The 17,924-nt window shown below is 37.0% G+C and overlaps 2 pseudogenes; one reads left to right on the top strand and one right to left on the bottom strand.

Moving 5' to 3' along the window:
* LOC113077606 (lysM and putative peptidoglycan-binding domain-containing protein 1-like) overlaps nucleotides 1–17,924 on the top strand; it is a 37,610-nt pseudogene that overhangs the window by 12,075 nt on the left and 7,611 nt on the right.
* On the bottom strand, nucleotides 2,613–11,374 carry LOC113077611 (soluble guanylate cyclase 88E-like; annotated as a pseudogene).

The following is a 17,924-nucleotide window of genomic DNA, read 5'->3' as shown; positions in this document are numbered from 1 at the left end:
TAAATATAACATTTGTTTGGAATATGGTTTCTTAAAACATCTGTTCTTAAACATCTGATTAAATCAGGCGTATGCTGGGCTTGATAATATTTTTGTGGGTTTTCTATTAAGTTTTCTTAATAATTAAATTTCTATTAAGTTTTCTCAAAACAAACTCAAATATAATATATAATATTATTTATTTTTTAAATAAGAAAACTCTTTATAAAACACTATTTAATAGAGTAAAATATATTAAGAATTACAATAAATAATTGAGCATTTTAATATTTGATTAAAATACATTAATACAATTAAATAAAATTATTACAAAATAATAATATTTATTAGTAAAATTAAAATGATAAATTAAATTATTTTAATGCAAATCATGGTGCTAATGGATTTTTTTAGGCCCATACTGAGCTCATTCAAACCTGTCAAGATGAGATGAGCAAATTCACATTAATTTGATTATGACTTCTAACTTCTTAAAAAAACATCAGAGAGGCAATCTAAGGTCAAGCTAATTAAATAATTTTAAACCTTTTCACTTAAAATGAGCTGAAATGGCCATCTGTATCCCTCCTCATTGAAAGGTTTGTCACAGACAAATAAATATTTTTAAAACTATTTTAAAAATAAACTTTTTTCAGTGGTGTCGCCATTTATTTTATCTTATTGTAATGCTTCTCATCAAACTACTTTAAAGTTTTAATTGTTTGACAATTTTCACTTATGTAAATGCTCCCTAAAATGCCTTTGGTTTGTTTACTGGAGGCATTAGGGGATGTTTTCATCCTTTTATTTATATATATATATATATATATATATATATATATATAGATATATATATAGATATATAGATATAAAGATATAGATAGATAGATAGATAGATAGATAGATAGATATGTTAGAACTTTGTATTCTTAAAATTGTCCAGTGATGCATGAACCTTAAAATATTGTTAAATTAAAAGTGTAAAATATGCATGATAAAGTTTATTTCCAAAAGGCCACAAGGCTAAAAAATTAAGGAAACATCCTTCTACACAAACATCCTTTGATAACTGAACGTATTATTTTCTTAGGCAGCCAGTTATATTATATATTCCATTTTAAACACTATGCAAACACAGATTGTAACACAAATAGAGAAGTGAGGTCTGCCATTGGAAAGCTGGGTCAAACAAGCACTTTATTTGCCCTTTTCTTTTGTAAACTTCATTGTTTAGTCACTAACATTAGAAACAGCTGTACAATGAACTGGTCTTGTGCAATAGAAAGTCACCCTCATGTCTGTACATTAATAATGTCTATACTAAAGGCTGCTTATCTCTCTGCTATCTGAATGGAAACCATCTGGACTTAAGCTCTAATGCATAAAGACTACAAAAGGAATTGATGCATCTGGCTTGATTTGTGAAAGTTTTGTTTACAGTCTGTAATATTGCTTAGATCCATCACCTCAGCTGAATTCTCAAGCTATAGTAGTAGTAATACACATTTGTATGAGACTAGAATTGAAAGCATGACATTTGTGTTTTTCCGCAAAGCTGTAGCGTTCAGGCAAAGTAAGAATTAAGCTTGTCTCCAAGACAACAGACAGGAAGTGTCGCTTAAGTGGTTTCCTGATGGATTCCTCTTTATCACTGAATGATATCTGACATGTTGTGTGTGTGTGCATGTGTGTAATCTATTTCAGAGATAAAGCAATAAATACCCAGTTAGCTACAGTTTAATGAATGTAATGTGTTTTGGGATATTTGTGATAATGTAAATGTTATGACTGCCTTAATCAGGTAAAAAAAAAAAAAAAAAAGCCTTACATTTCCAGATTTCTGTTATATTTTCTTATTATATCATGTTCCTCATTTTTTTTTGTCTTTAGGCAGAGTTTGATGTAATATTGGCAAATTGTATTTGTGGCTTAACAGACTGAAATAGTTTGTTAAGTGGCAAGTATGTCATGTTAGTGTTTGTTTATCTTGTATCTCTGTGTTTACATGTGTGTGTGTGTGTATGCCTGTCTAAATGTAGGTGTATGTCTTTGGGTGTGCGTGTGTTCACATGCTATATTTAGGTCACTTGGTTTTATCTGATGTGTTCGCTCTTACTTGAGCAAAGTATGTGTTTCACAGCCATATTACAGCACTCATCAAATTATAAAGTCAAATGTAAACAATCACATTTAACATATAAGAGGTACAACAAACTCTTTGTTGTTACAGTAACCGAATGAATAGAGGGATTCAGCACTATCATAGTAAATATCTCTAACGTTTAACATAAATGTTGTAACTGTACTAATATACGCATTACAGACAGATACAAATCATGTGTGTTAATATTAATAAAACATTTAAATACAGCTATTCAAATAATGAGGAATTACTGTAGCAAACTGCACTTTCTGTTAGATACCCAGGCTTTGGATGACCTCTTTTATTTTCAATAGATTTTGGTTTCCTGTGTTTCCTTTATTTATCTAAATAAAGTATGAAGCATGAAAAACATGATTTATTTTCCACAGCCAGATTGTTCATTCACATTTATTCACTAAATTTAATCCCAGAATTTGCTACCTCAAATGCAGCTATTGGACCATTCACTATTTTATCAATCTCTCCTGGCTATTTACAGCATATTGCAGGCTGTGCTTCGCATAAGGAGGTTAGCTGGTAATCTCGAGTATTGATTTCTGAAACTGTGCTTTTTGCTGTTAAGCTTTGGAGCTGCATTCTCCTGGCTGCCAGCAGGGGGAGTGCTTTCCTGCGCATTAACAGAAGCGTCCTCTGCCTTCTCTCCGTTGTTATTCTGTGTCTTTTTAACATTTTCTTTATCCTGGGACTCATTGGTGAAAGTCTTTGGGTCTGTAGCGCCCTCTAGTGCTGGCATAGTGTCAGGGGGCACGTCAGTGGGAGTGGGTTTGCCCTCAGCCTGCTCCTCATTGTGGGTGTTCATGTTTGATGGGGAATGTTTACTGTTGGTGCACGTGGAACTAAGGAGAAAAGGCATTGAAGATGGAAGAAGACAGAAGCACAAGTGTTAAGACTATTTGTAAGGATTTCTGGAAAATATGAAAAACATGATGGATTAAAAAATATAATGTATTATCATGTTTCAGGCATCAAAAGAGTATTTTAAACTAACAAAAATTTCAAATGTGCATTTATGTTAGGCCCTCATATATTAAATGCTTGCTAAGAAGACCTGCACATGTTGTTTTGTATTTGTTGGTATGCTAGTGTTCCCACTAGGCCTTATGGACTAGCAAAAGTTCCTTAGTCAACTATTAAGCTTGTCCACCAGTTTTACCAGTTGTTTTTTCCCACCTGTTAGAATCTTCATCAGGGTGGATCACATAGTGTTGCATTTGAGTTGTGTTTTTCCAAACTCACCCATTTGAGCTTCTGTCTTCTGAATCTTTTTGCTCATTGCTATCGGAGCTCTGCTGGAGTCTTAAATGAGAGATCTTTGTTACTCTTCAGCCATAAAAATAAATAGCAAGCCTACCTCAGAGCACAACTTGTCTAGTTTTAACTCTAACCCTAATCAGACACACAAGAGCATGCTAATCAGTGCCAATCAATGTCTTTGGGATCATTAGAAAATCACAGGCAGATGACTTTGATTAATGTAGGAGCTAAATTCTGCCGTGCATTGGACCTCCAGGGCAAGATTTGAGGAACCCTACTCTAAGATCTTGAACTGGAGAGAGTGGATTAGGACCTTGCTCACCCTTTGAATTGGGAAGCACTAAGAGGGGGATAACTTGTGCCCTTAACAGAGTGGAGAGAACTTTTAGCACATATCCGTGTCTCAGTTTGAGGATGACTCTGCAGTCATTATGTCCAAACTCAAGACAGGAAGCACTGACTGACAGGTCTTGCAGGTTTCCCACTCGCTGGAACGATGCTAAAACCAGAAGGAGGGTGATTTTAAGCGACAATGTCCGCAAGTCGGCTGATTGGAGCGGCTCAAAAGGAGGATGTTGCAGGGCCCTGAGGACTATACACAAGTCCCAAGTAGGCACAACATGAGCAAGAGGCGTATTCAATCTCCGACTTCCCCTCAGAAACTTAGCAACTAGGTCCTTTCTGTTGCCTGACAGGCCAGCCATGAGATCGCGATTTGCCGTGATGGCTTCCACATATACTTTGAACATAGAAGGGGCGCAAGGTTTAGATGCCTTGGCGCGCCATTTTTCTTGGGAACGTGGAAGTAGCGGCTGTAAAATCGGAATCGCTGTTCGCTAGCGGAAACGATTCCATGGTTCCTTCTGCAAGCAGATTTTGCACTTCAGAACGGAGAACATGAGCACTATTGTCCTTTATGAATTTTGAATAATGCCTCCGCATTGAGGTGGCCTGCGAGCGAACAAGTAACCTCATTCTATGGGGCTGAAGCACTTAAACAGGAAGTGGCGCATAAACTGTGACAACTTATGTGCTGCATGAAGCATTTTGCAAATCTGTCAGGCAGATGGCGAGTGGAGGTGTGCAGCGTTTGCCTCTTCCTAAAGAGGAGTTTGCCATATCGTCTTATTCCAATGCCGTCAGAGGTTGGCAGGATTAGAAAAGTGTACACACACCAATAGGGGCGTGCCACATTTTGGTAAATTCATTGTGAACTTCTGGGTGAAATGGCACCGGTCTGTAGCAGAAGATTCGTTGACGACAGCCCAGTGTGCATCATTTGTCTAAATGGTGCAGGCAGGCTCTTCCAGAGCCAACCATTCTGTGCTGAGATTCTCCACAGCCTGGTGAGAATGTGAATCAGTTTGCTCTTTGTCAGCTCATAATAATCCATTTGGGAGAAGGGTGTCAGGATCCTCTCCGGAGTATGCCCAGTCTTCCAAATCTGAAGCTGTCAGTGATATAGAATCATAAGTGACAGCATTCTCCTATGATCTTCCTAAAAAGATCAAACTGCTTGTAGACAAGGGGCACTGATCCTGATGTGTAAACACATTGGTGGATCAAAGTGCTGCGTGAGACTCATGCTCTCGCAGTGAGAGCAGTCTGCCTCAGTGAGCAAAGCCTCAGTGTGGACATGGCCCAAGAACCAAATATATACACTACCGTTTAGGGTTTGGGGTCAGTAAGATTTTTTTGGCAAAGGATTTAACACTTTTATTAAGCAAGCATACATTAAATTGACATCAACTACTTTAGTAAAAAAAAAAAAAAGTGTCATGGGTTCCACAACAATATTAAGCAGCACAATTATTTTAGACATTGATAATAAAAAGAAATGTTTCTTGGCCTTTTTAGAATGATTTCAGAAGCAACATGTGACACTGAAGACTAGAAATGGCTGCTGTAAATTCTGCTTTGACATTGCATAAATAAAGTACATTTTAAAATATATTATTATAAAATTTCGCTATATTTTTGTTATACCACAGCCTTGGTAAAAAAAAAAAAAAAAAAAAATATATATATATATATATATATATATATATATATATATATATATATATATATATATATATATATATATATATATATATATGGTGTACACATTTTGAATGATGTACATAGTTTTAATGTGCTTAATACTGTTGATATTGTAAGTGAAGAAGATGATTAGGTTCATTATGTACTGTGGTACAGTACCTTAACAAAAATCTTTCCTCGTTCCTCGATGATGTATGTTTCATGCTCCAGATGGTCTTTGGTGGTCTGACTGAAGTAGATTTGCATGCCCTAGCTGCACAGAAAGCAAGGGATTATATATAGCTTTTTAATTAACTGCATTTTCTTTAAAATGAATTTAAAATTACTCATTAATATTTTTATTGCAAAATGAGACCATTTAGTTTAGTTATTAGAGGCTGTTCATTTTTCTCTGTACTGCATAAGATTAAAGGGTTGCAGTTGCTAGTATGTGATGCTGTGTGAGTCTGGGTGTACCAACCGACATGGATCTGGATTTTGTCCCTGGTGGAGGGGTCTTTTTCGTTGATTAATATAGCTCAACATGTCTAGAGCCATGTCTCAGATGTGGTGGGCATGGAATGTGGTCTTATTGGGCACACATGCCACAACCATGTAGGCATCCCTAATGGTCTCCACCTGAGGGGGAAAGAACATTTGTTGCCATTTCACTCAATTTTGAAAGAATGATGGTAAAGATTAAAAGATCTTAATTTAAAGAAATATTTAGTAGTAAAAAATAGGGACGTACTGATATAAAGATTCTAGCAGATACCACTAAGCTGATTTTTTTTTAGTTTTTATATTCAAAATGCTCTGGTTTCTCATCCGAAATATATATATAAAATATTTTTTTATGTCATGGTTAATAATAAAACCTTTAAAGACATTTAATGATACATAATGTATAATAGATGTATATCCATGCTGTTCAACTTACAGTACTATTCATCAAAAACCATGAAAATATGTATCATGGTTTCAGCAAAAATATTAAGCAGCACAACTATTGTGTTGATAATACTAATATGATTGTTTCTTCAGAACCAAATTAGCATATGATATCTGATGGTCCATTTTTTAGCAAATAAATCCAGCCTTAGTTAGCAGAAGAGACTTCTTTCAAAAACATTTTAAAAAAAATCTTTTTAACATTCATATTTCCAACATCAACTGATATGTATACTTGTAAAAAAAAAAAATCTAATATAGGCAGAAAAATGATATATTGTGCTGATATATTGTGACTTCCTTGTAAAGAAAAAGCAGAGGACTCTCTTGAAGGTCTTTAAGGTCAAAGAACATGCATTAGAATCTATTCTGTTGTGTCAAGTTGCTTTCGTTTGAGTTATGTTACCTTATAAACATTGTGTTTCTCGCTGAGTGTGTCAAAAACGATGTAGATCTCATTTAGCATGTCCACCACCTTCATGGGGGTGATGTGGATCCAGATCTCATTAAACTTCACCACATCAGCGAACAGGATGGTGACGTCTGGGTACACCTGGAGAGAGATAGCAGATCAAGAACGCCACTAATAAACAGCCGGACAGCATTGCAGAAAAAACAAAAACAAAAAAAAAACAGACTGCTTTTCATTGTATTTTGTTATCTCTCTTGAGATCTTGATAGTGTTTAAATCACAATGGTCTGTGTAAAAAAAAAAAAAAAAAGTGTACTAAAGCCAACCATTTTTCCAGTCAGTCAATATTTAGGGAAATTCATGTGAATTGTGTGTTTAATGGGTGGGTTAGTGTGAGAGTGTGTACCTGACATGTCTCCAGAGCTGTTATTCCCTTGCGGAGACTGTCCGCTACTGCTTTGGGGATCATGGCGAACAGCAGGGAGTCTCCTCTCTTCTTCTCCTCATCCAGCTTTTTAATGATCTCCTGCAGCTGTGCATACTTCTACTGCTCCTGTAGGTGGCACAGTGAGAGTTCAGCCTGTCATTTGCATATTATTTCTAGATGCATAGACACAGCTAGAGACTTAATAGCTAGAGACACAGCTACTCGAGTCAGTCCATGGCAGAAATTCTGCTACATAACTCCTTTTATATAAACTGAAATAAAATGTGTCTCTTTGGTTATGGATTACAATATTTGTAAATCTAGATTTTGAGCTCGGTGGCATCAGTGTGGCAATCATACCTGGTCAAGTGCCAGTTGCAGCTCGGCTGATTGCTGTGTTCCTGCCAGGATGAGCTCTCTGCTGGAGTCGTGCAGATTTAAATCATTGACGTAAACACCCATTTTTATCATGTCCTCCACTGTCTCAATACTGTACAAAGGAGAATACGTTTTAACCCAGACTTAAACATTTTAGCTATAATCTTACATCTGTTATAATCTTATAATCGTACATCCTGTGTTTAAACTGTATATCTGTATCTACAGATCTGACAATTGTAGACTCATTATTACACTATTTAAAGGTGCCATATCTATTTGTTATAATTATTTCTTTTATTTATTGTTGATTTTAAGGACATATTTGTTTGCTCTTGAACAGTGAACATTTTTTTCTGCAGTATTGGACTATGTCCATTGTAAAACAAAACTAGTCTCAGAGGTCTTTTAAAACTAAATAAGGACATTTCTGGGATTAGGGAAATTTTTATATTATAAACAGACCTCAGGATTAAACTAAATGGTTTAAGAGTGCAGGATTTGATACCTATGAAATGACTTGGCAGAGAAGCCTTGATTGTCAGTTTTATGTGACCATAACTAAACTGCTGTTTTCCATTAGCTTAGGGGGCAATGTTGTAAACACGTGAGATCATGAGAGCTTACATGGGAGTTCCTAGAAAGATGAGCGAGTCCCACTGAGGGACATACTTCATCTGGCCCTTGAGGTGGAGAGGCTTTTTAGGGGGCTCCCGCATGTCTTCAAATATGGTTTCACTGAGTCAAGTTTAGTTTTCAAAACGGAATAATGATTGCTATTTCATAGACTTGATACAATTTCTTGTTGTTTTCATGCCAGTTTAGCTTATGAAGAGAATCACTTTTAACCGGTGACAGTCTGAAAAGCCAGCAGCTCGATGTCCTCTCCTCCACAATTATTTGAGCTGTTGTACTGAGTCAGAGAGCTGCTGTATTTCTGATCCGTCCCCTTCATTTCCTCCATCACTTTAATATCTGAGAGAACAGCAGAGGCACAGTGACACAAGTCAGCATGAGATGTTTTAGGATATTATCTGCTTTAATCTGAGGCAAGACGTTTTGGGTGTGAACTGTCACATATCTGATTTTAGATGTCTAAGGTTCTGATTGGTCAGTGTGGTTTCACGTCATCTTTCACAAAGATTTATTTACACATTGGTTAGTGTCATACTGTACAGTATAAGAGTGTATATGGCTTTGAAAAATCTCCATTTTCATAAAAAGTTTACATTTAATGTATCTAAAATGTCATATGGTGTAACCATTGTAAACAAACAAACAAACAAACACTATCAACCATTTGGGGGCAGTTTTTTATGTTTCTGAAAGATGTCTCTTATGCTAAGTTGCTTTTATTTGATAAAAAATACAATAATATTGTGAAATATTATTACAATTTTAATTCTCAGCAGCCATTACTGCTGGCTTCAGTGTCACATGCTTCAGAAATCATTCTAATATGCTGATTTGGTGCTGAAGAAACATTTCTCTTTATTACAGTAAAAAAAAAAAAAATAGTTGTGCTGCTCAATATTTTTGTGGAAACATGATAAAAAATATTTTTAGGATTCTTTGATGAATAGATTTAATTTATATTTTTTATATTATAAATAAATTATTTAATATTAAAACTTTTGTAATATTATAAATGTCTTTATTCCAAAATTTGTATTACAGTAATTTAATGGTTCTTTGCTAAATAAAAGTACTTTTCCCCCAATAAATAAATAAATAGATTGAATGGTAGTGTATTTTTAAAGGTAAAAAAAAATTGTATTTTTGATAAATTATTGGAAATACATAGATCAATTATTTAACGTCACATCACTCACTTAAAAGAAACAAACTACTATGGATATTTTGTTTTCAGCTGCCAATAAGAGTTTACTGACATATTTGACCAAAATTCCACAGATTTACTCCCCAAAAAACTGCTTAAAAATTGTAAAAACATTCAGTTTTGGCTTCACAATTACTAATTTACTGTACCTCTCTCTTCCTTTTTGGGTTTTTCACTCTCATCTTTCCTCTCTGGTTCTTCTTTGCTGAGTTTAGGGATGTTGGCCTTCTGTTTACTCTCCACCACAGCCTTAGACAGCAGTTCAAACACATTGTTGAGATGAGTGTAGATCTGAAAGAGCACACACCAGCACAACGCTTTTTCAGGACTTAAAAGCCAAGATTAAGAAAAGAAAGCATAAACATATTTTTAGATACTTTCAAGCTGCGTTGTCTTTGGATCTGTTCCCCTCCTGTTTACTCACATTATCCCAGCTGAATTCCAGCATGGGTCGCACCAGAGTAAACTCCTCATTGACCTTTTTGCCCTACAGATCAGAAAACACCTCTTTCCAACCATCTCCGATCCGATACATGGTCATGTCTCTGGGGAATATCACGCTGAAGGGGAACATGTCAAAAAAGATTCCTCGCTTCATGGGCAGTTTCTCATAGCCTGGAGCTGTTTTCTGCTGGGGCATACGGTGCTTAAACGTAGCATTGTCAAAATTAATCTTGTACACCTTCAGAAAGAGAGTGAGAAGAACAGAAACGTGAGAAATAAAGAATAACAGAGCACAGAGAAAGGTAAATGTTTGGACTCCTACCACATATGTCATTTTCTCTGTTTCAGCTCTTTTGACAGAATCTCCACCTCAAGTTCTGCTGTATGTGAAATTTAAACACACTGGCGCTACAGACACTGTGGACTGAACAGTTTTCATTGTGTAAGATCTAATCAAATCTAAGCTTTACTTTCAGATTATTATTTTACCTCCCACATCTCTCAAGATATTAATATACATTTTCAGAAAGAACACGTACAAAGGTCACCATTAAGCTCATATGGTAACTGTTCAAAGAATAATTGCTGAAAAGTAGAAAACTATTATACAGTTTTTGGAATGTAAATTATATTAGTTTGGGTTGGGTGAAATCAGCCGGAAATCTTAGTACTTGACCCGTAATAAATATTATTAAACAGATCTCTGCCCTTGAATTTACATTAGTGGTGGCAATTTTTCCAATGAACATTTCAGTAGGTTACTTTGTTATACCATTAGGTGGCAACTATCTTTATAAATGACATTGATTTAAATCAATTTAACGGAATCATTGAATTACTGAATCATTCATTCCACTGATTTGTTCAAAACATGGATTCATTCAGGAATGAAGCAAGTGATTTGCTTGCTATGTGAATGCTATGTGAATCAATGAACCATTCATTCAGTTAAATCATTTAGTGCCAAACATCACTACATGTTTCTCTGAGATGCTCAGTGGTTAATTTAGCTTTGGCCAATTTTGAAACATTTGCATTGGTGGAGGAACAAAGACCCAACAAAAAACCCTGAGCTTATTTTTTTCAGGACAAAATGGTAGTGTATACCTAAATGAGTACCTGTCAAACACAGAGTCTACCATGTTTGAAAATCACCCTTAAGATCCTGTCATAGCTATAGTTTCCTATCCTCTTGACCATGTAGACCCCGAAAGCGTACATCAGCTCATCATGAGTCTTTCCCAAAACCTCTCCCGCTGCCTTTGCCAATCTTAAAATCAGATTATCACTGGAATAGCAAACACCAGCATTGTTAAGTGATCCAGATGCAATCTATGGCACTTCATTTATCAGATATGCGACTCTTGGGACTTACTTGTACATCTGGTGTCAAACAAATTTGAGGTGCGGGATCTCCGCTCTGGCCTCGATTAGCCTTCATACGTCCTCTCCATATGATTCATTAATGTAGTCATTCACTGCTTCCAAATACAGGCCATACATCTTCAGGGGGCTTGGAACCTCCACTACACTTCCCCAGAAATCTGATGAGCCTGCAGAGAGCACAATATCTGGATCTGAGATGCTTCAGTGACATCAAGAGGCTTTTAGTTAAGCTTTTAGATGGGAAAAATCAATATAATGCCCAAATAGACAAGGTGCATAAACAAGCTGAGATTTATAGAGGACTTGAAGATGTAAACATATAATTCATCTCTGATATGATTAAACTGTCCAGTTTTAAATATTTTAGTTTTCACATTTTTGCAGACAATTTTGTGTGAGAGCGTCTGTGTTGCTTATTCATGCTCTTTTTTTTGTTGTTGTCTATTTGTGTAAAATGCTGTTTTGTTTGATCGATGAGTTCTATATAATATTCTGTGCTGTTATAAACCATCTCCCCTGTGACACGCTATTTAAAACCCAACATCCTCTATAACCCCTATATTAATGTAAAAAAAAAAAAAAATATATATATATATATATATATATATATATATATATATATATATATATATATATATAAACAGATAAAACAGTCTATAATACAAATGAACACCCAATTTGATTAAACTAATAGCTCAATAGATGACAGAGGAGTAAGAATATGTATGTGGCTTACCTGCAGACCCTCAGTCCTCTGTATTAAGTCAGAATTTGGCTAAAGCAGAACCTTCTCTCTCCCTCTTTCTCTCTCTTAGTCTCTCTCTCTCTTTAAACTCCTGTTTTTGACACCTGAAGCACTTCATACTCCTTTCTGTCAGGACAATGGCCACACAGGCGAAAACAGGACAGCAGGTGTGTGTTTGTGGCAGGTGCTATTCAGTACTTGCATGCATGGTCACCTTTCTCCTTATCATTAAAATTTGTTTCTGTAAATGAACTATAATTCTGAAGTTATCCACTTTTTATTTGAGATTTTTTTTTTCCTATAATGAACCTGCTTTCAAACACACAAACACACACGCACACACACAAATTACTTATTATTGACTTCAGTTGTTTTGTTTTTTTTGTTACTGAGCTATGATATCTCCTATCCATTGTGGAATCATTAATATTGTCATTAAGGCATGTTTTATTATGTTGATGAATCTACTGTCATTCATTGCGATAGCCGAGGATTAAAATATAATTAATATTATGCATTTCCGTCTTTAAAACATATTGGATAAGAGAATTAGAAAGAGATTAATAAAAAGAGTATTATGAATGAAACCTATTATACAATGAATATAAAAACTGTACTAACCTAATATAAGTACAGGAAATTCATGCATACATTCTGTATTTATGTAGGATTTTAACGTATTGAAAATTGCACATATATGTCAACATTTGAGTAGATAAATAATAATATTCCAGTTATTGTAAATCATTTTAAAGTAAACAAAAGATCTAATCAAAAACGTATGAATTATTAACTTCCCCCTCCCTCTCCTCGAATTGTAAAATGGTCAATGAAAGCAGATTCTTCTGTTGTCCCTCTGTGTATTACTTTAATTATCCGCTAGGGGCCACTGTTGACGCATCGCCTTTATTGACTCAACCCTGGAAGCAGCAAAACGTCTAGGCTGTTGCTCTTGACTATCAAACGACTTATTATCGATGATTTGCAACGCAAATAAATAACTTGCATCATATTTATCCTGTATATATATATATATATATATATATATATGTGTGTGTGTGTGTGTGTGTGTGTGTGTGTGCGCGCGCGTGCGTGTGTGTGTCAGTGCTCGCGAGCGTGTGACATATACGCGCATCTCGTGCTTGACAGTGCAATTAGTGGTGTGTGTAGAACGGACCGGAGAAGCGAGAATTATGTTCCTATAGCTTCCTCACGAGCCAATAATTAGCATGTCTTTGTTTCCAGTCTCCCAAGGAAACCTTTTCAGCACCTCTCTCTCTATGATTTATTTGAATAATAAAAAAAAGGTCATATACAAGTCCAACAGGTACTACTTGTCTTTCTAATTTTTGTTAATTTCTTTATTTCTCTGCATAACTGTACAGTATAAGTTACAGTAGGTCATAATGTCAGTGATGAACATTAGGGTTTAATTTTTAACAATAAATTGTATCCCCCCCCCCCCAAGGAAACTTATGTTTTCTTGTTTTACACAGACATGTGGGAATATGATAAAAAGTTAAACATTTTACATATTAAACAGTGGCATATTTTATATTGCACATTTAATTTGTGTTTTTAGATATTGTTTGCAAATACATGTTTAATCTCAATTTTAAATTGTTCAAACGTATGTACTCTTCAATTCTATTTGATTGTATAATAATAATAAGCTATTTTAATAATAACAAGTTAGTTTTAGTATTTTGTTATTGTATCCATGAGAATATGAGAAATTAACTTTCAACCATAAACCTTCCTGTTATAAATATTCAGTTAAGTATGTGACAACTAGCGCCAATCTCCAACTTATATTCAAATGATTTCTTTGAGACATTGTCTCCAGAACCTTCTCATGTTTTCATCCAGCGAGATACTTTTACTCTTGCCTCTGAGGATTATGCATAACGAATACCTCGATCATTTGTTTGCATTAGCATTTCAGTTTTGTGAAATCTTTCGAAAATCCCATGTCAGTCTATCTGTGAGGCAAATCAGGAGCTCTCAGAGGAGCTATGAAGCCGTGTGTGTGTGTGTGGAAGTTGAATGCAGCATATGTGAATGTGTGTGTATGAATGTGTGGGAGGACAGCATGCTTATGGTTGCAAAGCCAATGCTCTGCAAACCTCTGCAGAATTTATGTTTTATTCTTATGGCGGGTTAAGGAATTACATAAATCATGTTATTGATTTGTTGTTTTGTATGTAATGAAGTAAGAAAGTTGGAATAATTTTGAGACCTGTACATCTCTCCAGCACTCAGCTGGCACTGTGAACTTGTGTGCTTGTGTAATGACACGATTTTATGTTTGTCAGCCTGCATGTGTGTTGCTACTTCACGGCTCAGTGATGGATGAATCGTGTTTACATCACATAAAAAATATGACTAATGCACGTACATGGCTGCACATCCTGTGGTCTGACACTGATGGATTTCACTGATGGATTTCATGCATAATAAGGCCAGACGCTTTCAGGACCAGTAGTCAGAGGCAAGAATGCAAATACCCCCATTATATCTAATATGTATTCACTCATAAATGTTAATTCAATGAGTGTGCGTATTTACCACTAGAATGACTCCATGGAAATATTGCCACATTTTCAAATATGAACTCAGTATTTGGCAAATCATTTGTGTGGTCCCTGTAGATAGGATTGAGTCTGCAGCTTATTTAATAGGAACGTGACCATACAAAGGAAATGTGGATAATTCACACGTTGTGAAAATGGAAATTTCTTGGCAGACAAGCCTGAAGCCATTATGCCCCATAGATGAATCCTGAATACCCATCTGCATCTGTTTCCTATTTCTCCTCTTTCTTTCTTCCCCCTCTCAATTCGCAATTCTCACTGAGACCTTAACGTTCTTGTCTATCGGGCATAATTTTATCTACGGCCGCAAGGGGTTATGTCTAACCACACAAGCAGTTCAAACTTCTATGATGACTTCACTTTTAGCTCAAAAGCCAAATGCCTGTTGTCACAGGCCGGCTCATAGCCCGTGGCAAAAATGAGGGGACACAAACAAGTATAGGCCACTTTACTTTATTGTAAACCAAAACTATTAACTTTAACCAAAGAAAAAGGAATGAGGTGTGAGAATGTCATAATGTAAGGTGTGTGTAAAGTGCATGGATGAAGGAATCTGTGTGTGTGTGAACATGACTGAGTGGAAACTAAGTAAAACTATAAAGGAACAAACGAAACAGGATCATACCTGGAGGAACAGAGAGAGAGAAAAGAGTGATTAGAAACAACTTAAATACCCTGAGCCCAGTTGGCTCCAATCACTAACGACCCACCTCTGCCTGCAGGAGAAACCGCCCCTGCAATGCAGAGGAGGGGCCGTGACACCCCCCTCCTTGAAATGAGGGTCCCACCCTCAGCCCAAAATTTGGCCCAACCCATTTAAAACAATCCAAAGTCCCCCCCCCCCAAAAAAAAAAAAAACAGTCCAGACTCCTAGCAGTCGCACCGTGTCCTCGGCCTGACTGTCCGCCCCTCAAACTCAGAAGCCCTGGTACATGGGGAGCAATTTAAGAGAAAAGAGGCACAGACAGCCCGCAGGGGTCATCAGAGAGAAAATACAAACTAGGTTAAAGGAGCACGGGACAGAGCATCAGCAATAATATTATCCTTACCACTTATGTGTCTAATTTCAATGTTGAATGGTTGCAGGAACAAAGCCCAACGCATTAGGCGCTGGTTGGGATTTTGCAAGGACTTCAGAAAAATTAGTGGGTTGTGGTCAGTAAACACAGTTAAAGGGGTCAAACCGGAACCAACATAGACCTCGAAGTGCTGTAGAGCCCAAATGAGACCTAAAGCCTCCTTTTCAATTACATAATAATTTTTCTGATACTTATTAAATTTCCGGGAAAAGAAACTGACTGGACACTCCACATTGTCATCATTTTCCTGGAGAAGCACAGCCCCGGCACCGATTTGACTGGCATCTACCTGCAATTTGAAAGATTTCCCAAAATTTGGTGCTGCCAACACGGGTGCCAAACACAAAAGAGCCTTAGCTGCATCAAATGCCTCTTGACACTGGGTGGACCAGATAAATTCAGCCTTGGCCTTCAACAGGTTGGTCAGTGGGGACACTACTACAGAAAAGTTTTTACAGAAAGCACGGTAGTACCCCGTCATTCCCAGGAAGCGCATCAGTTCTTTCTTTGTGGAGGGCCGTGGAAATTGCTTTACAGCCCGGACCTTGGCTTCCACTGGACGGACAAAACCCTGACCAACAACCTTCCCTAAGTATGCGACCGTAGCCTTGGCAAACTCACATTTTGCCAAATTAATAGTCAACCTGGCCCACACCAGTCTTTCGAACAAGGCTTGCACTCTCCCGATATGCTCCTCCCAGGAGTCTGAATAGATGACCACGTCGTCCAAATACACAGCACACCCTTTCAGACCTGAGACCACCCGATTCATCAGCCTTTGGAAGGTGGCTGGAGCATTCCTCAAACCAAAAGGCATCACTGTATAAGAGAACAAACCAGATGGAATTATAAAGGCAGCAATTTCACAGGCTCTTTTGGTAAGCGGTACTTGCCAATAACCTTTTAAAAGATCAAATTTGCTAACATACTTTGCTGACCCAACTTGATCAATACAGTCCTCCATCCTATTAAGAGGATAAAGGTCTGCTTTAGTAACATTGTTAACTTTTCTATAATCAGTGCAGGGTCTGAAAGTGGAATCAGACTTTTTGACCAGAAGACAGGGTGAAGCCCAATTCGAACAACATGGCTCAGCAATACCATTGTCCAACATATACTGTACCTCTGTTTCCAATTGCAGTCTCTTCTCCTCAGATACACGATAAAATCTCTGTTTGATAGGCTTAGCATCTCCGATGTCAATGTCGTGCTCAATTAAATGGGTTTGCGATGGAGTATCAGAAAACAAAACAGGGTAGTTTCTGATAAGCGCTACCAATTCATCAAGTTTCTCAGAATCTAAATGATCTACCAAAACCCTAAGGTTTTGCAAAGTCTGGGAATTTTTCAACCGGCCTTGCAAGACCTCATCAGAAACCCTAACGACCTCCTCTTCTCCCCCCTCCACAAAGCTAAAGCCACAAGATGCAGTGACGGGAGCCGCAGTCAACGCTGACCTCACCACTGGAGTACCTTCAACTTTGCTTTGATCATGGGAGTGATAACATTTTAACAGATTCACATGGCATAATTTAGAGGACTTCCTATGACCAGGGGTTTCAATAAGATAGTTCAAATCTGACACTTTGCGCAACACAGTGAAAGGACCAGAGTATTTTGCCTGAAAAGGTGAACTTACAAGAGGCAAAAGAGCGAGTACCTGATCACCAGGACTAAACTCGCGCAGCTCAGCCTGTCTGTCATATCTTAGTTTCATTTTCTTTTGAGAACATTTTAGTTTCTCTTTCGCTAGTTCACCCGCCCTATACAACTTCAGCCTAAAACCATTTACATAGTCAATAAGGTTCCGAGGAGGTTCCTCAGGCAAACAACCATCCTGCAGCACTGCTAAGGGCCCACGCACCTTATGACCAAACACTAAGTCATTTGGGCTGAACCCTGTGCTCTCCTGCACTACTTCGCGAGCAGCTAGTAGCAGCCAAGGTAACCCCTCCTCCCAATCTGCAAACAGTTCTGTACAGTATGAGCGAAGCAAGGACTTTAACGTTTGGTGAAAATGTTCCAAAGCTCCCTGGCTCTGAGCATGGAACGCAGTAGACTTATTTTGTTTAACTTTAAGCTGTTTGAGAACCTGCGCAAATAAGTGTGGAACCCATTTCCTGACCAACAGCCCATCAAGAAGAAAATAACACTGAGCACTATTCCTCACCACTGAATCAGGAACCGCTTTATCAAACAAATCCGCCAAGGTAGTATCTACCTTTTGCTCAGCTATCAGTGAATCTCGA

Source organism: Carassius auratus, unplaced genomic scaffold, assembly GCF_003368295.1.
Source record: "Carassius auratus strain Wakin unplaced genomic scaffold, ASM336829v1 scaf_tig00022903, whole genome shotgun sequence".
Taxonomy (NCBI): domain Eukaryota; kingdom Metazoa; phylum Chordata; class Actinopteri; order Cypriniformes; family Cyprinidae; genus Carassius; species Carassius auratus.
This window is presented reverse-complemented; position numbering and strand designations above follow the sequence as displayed.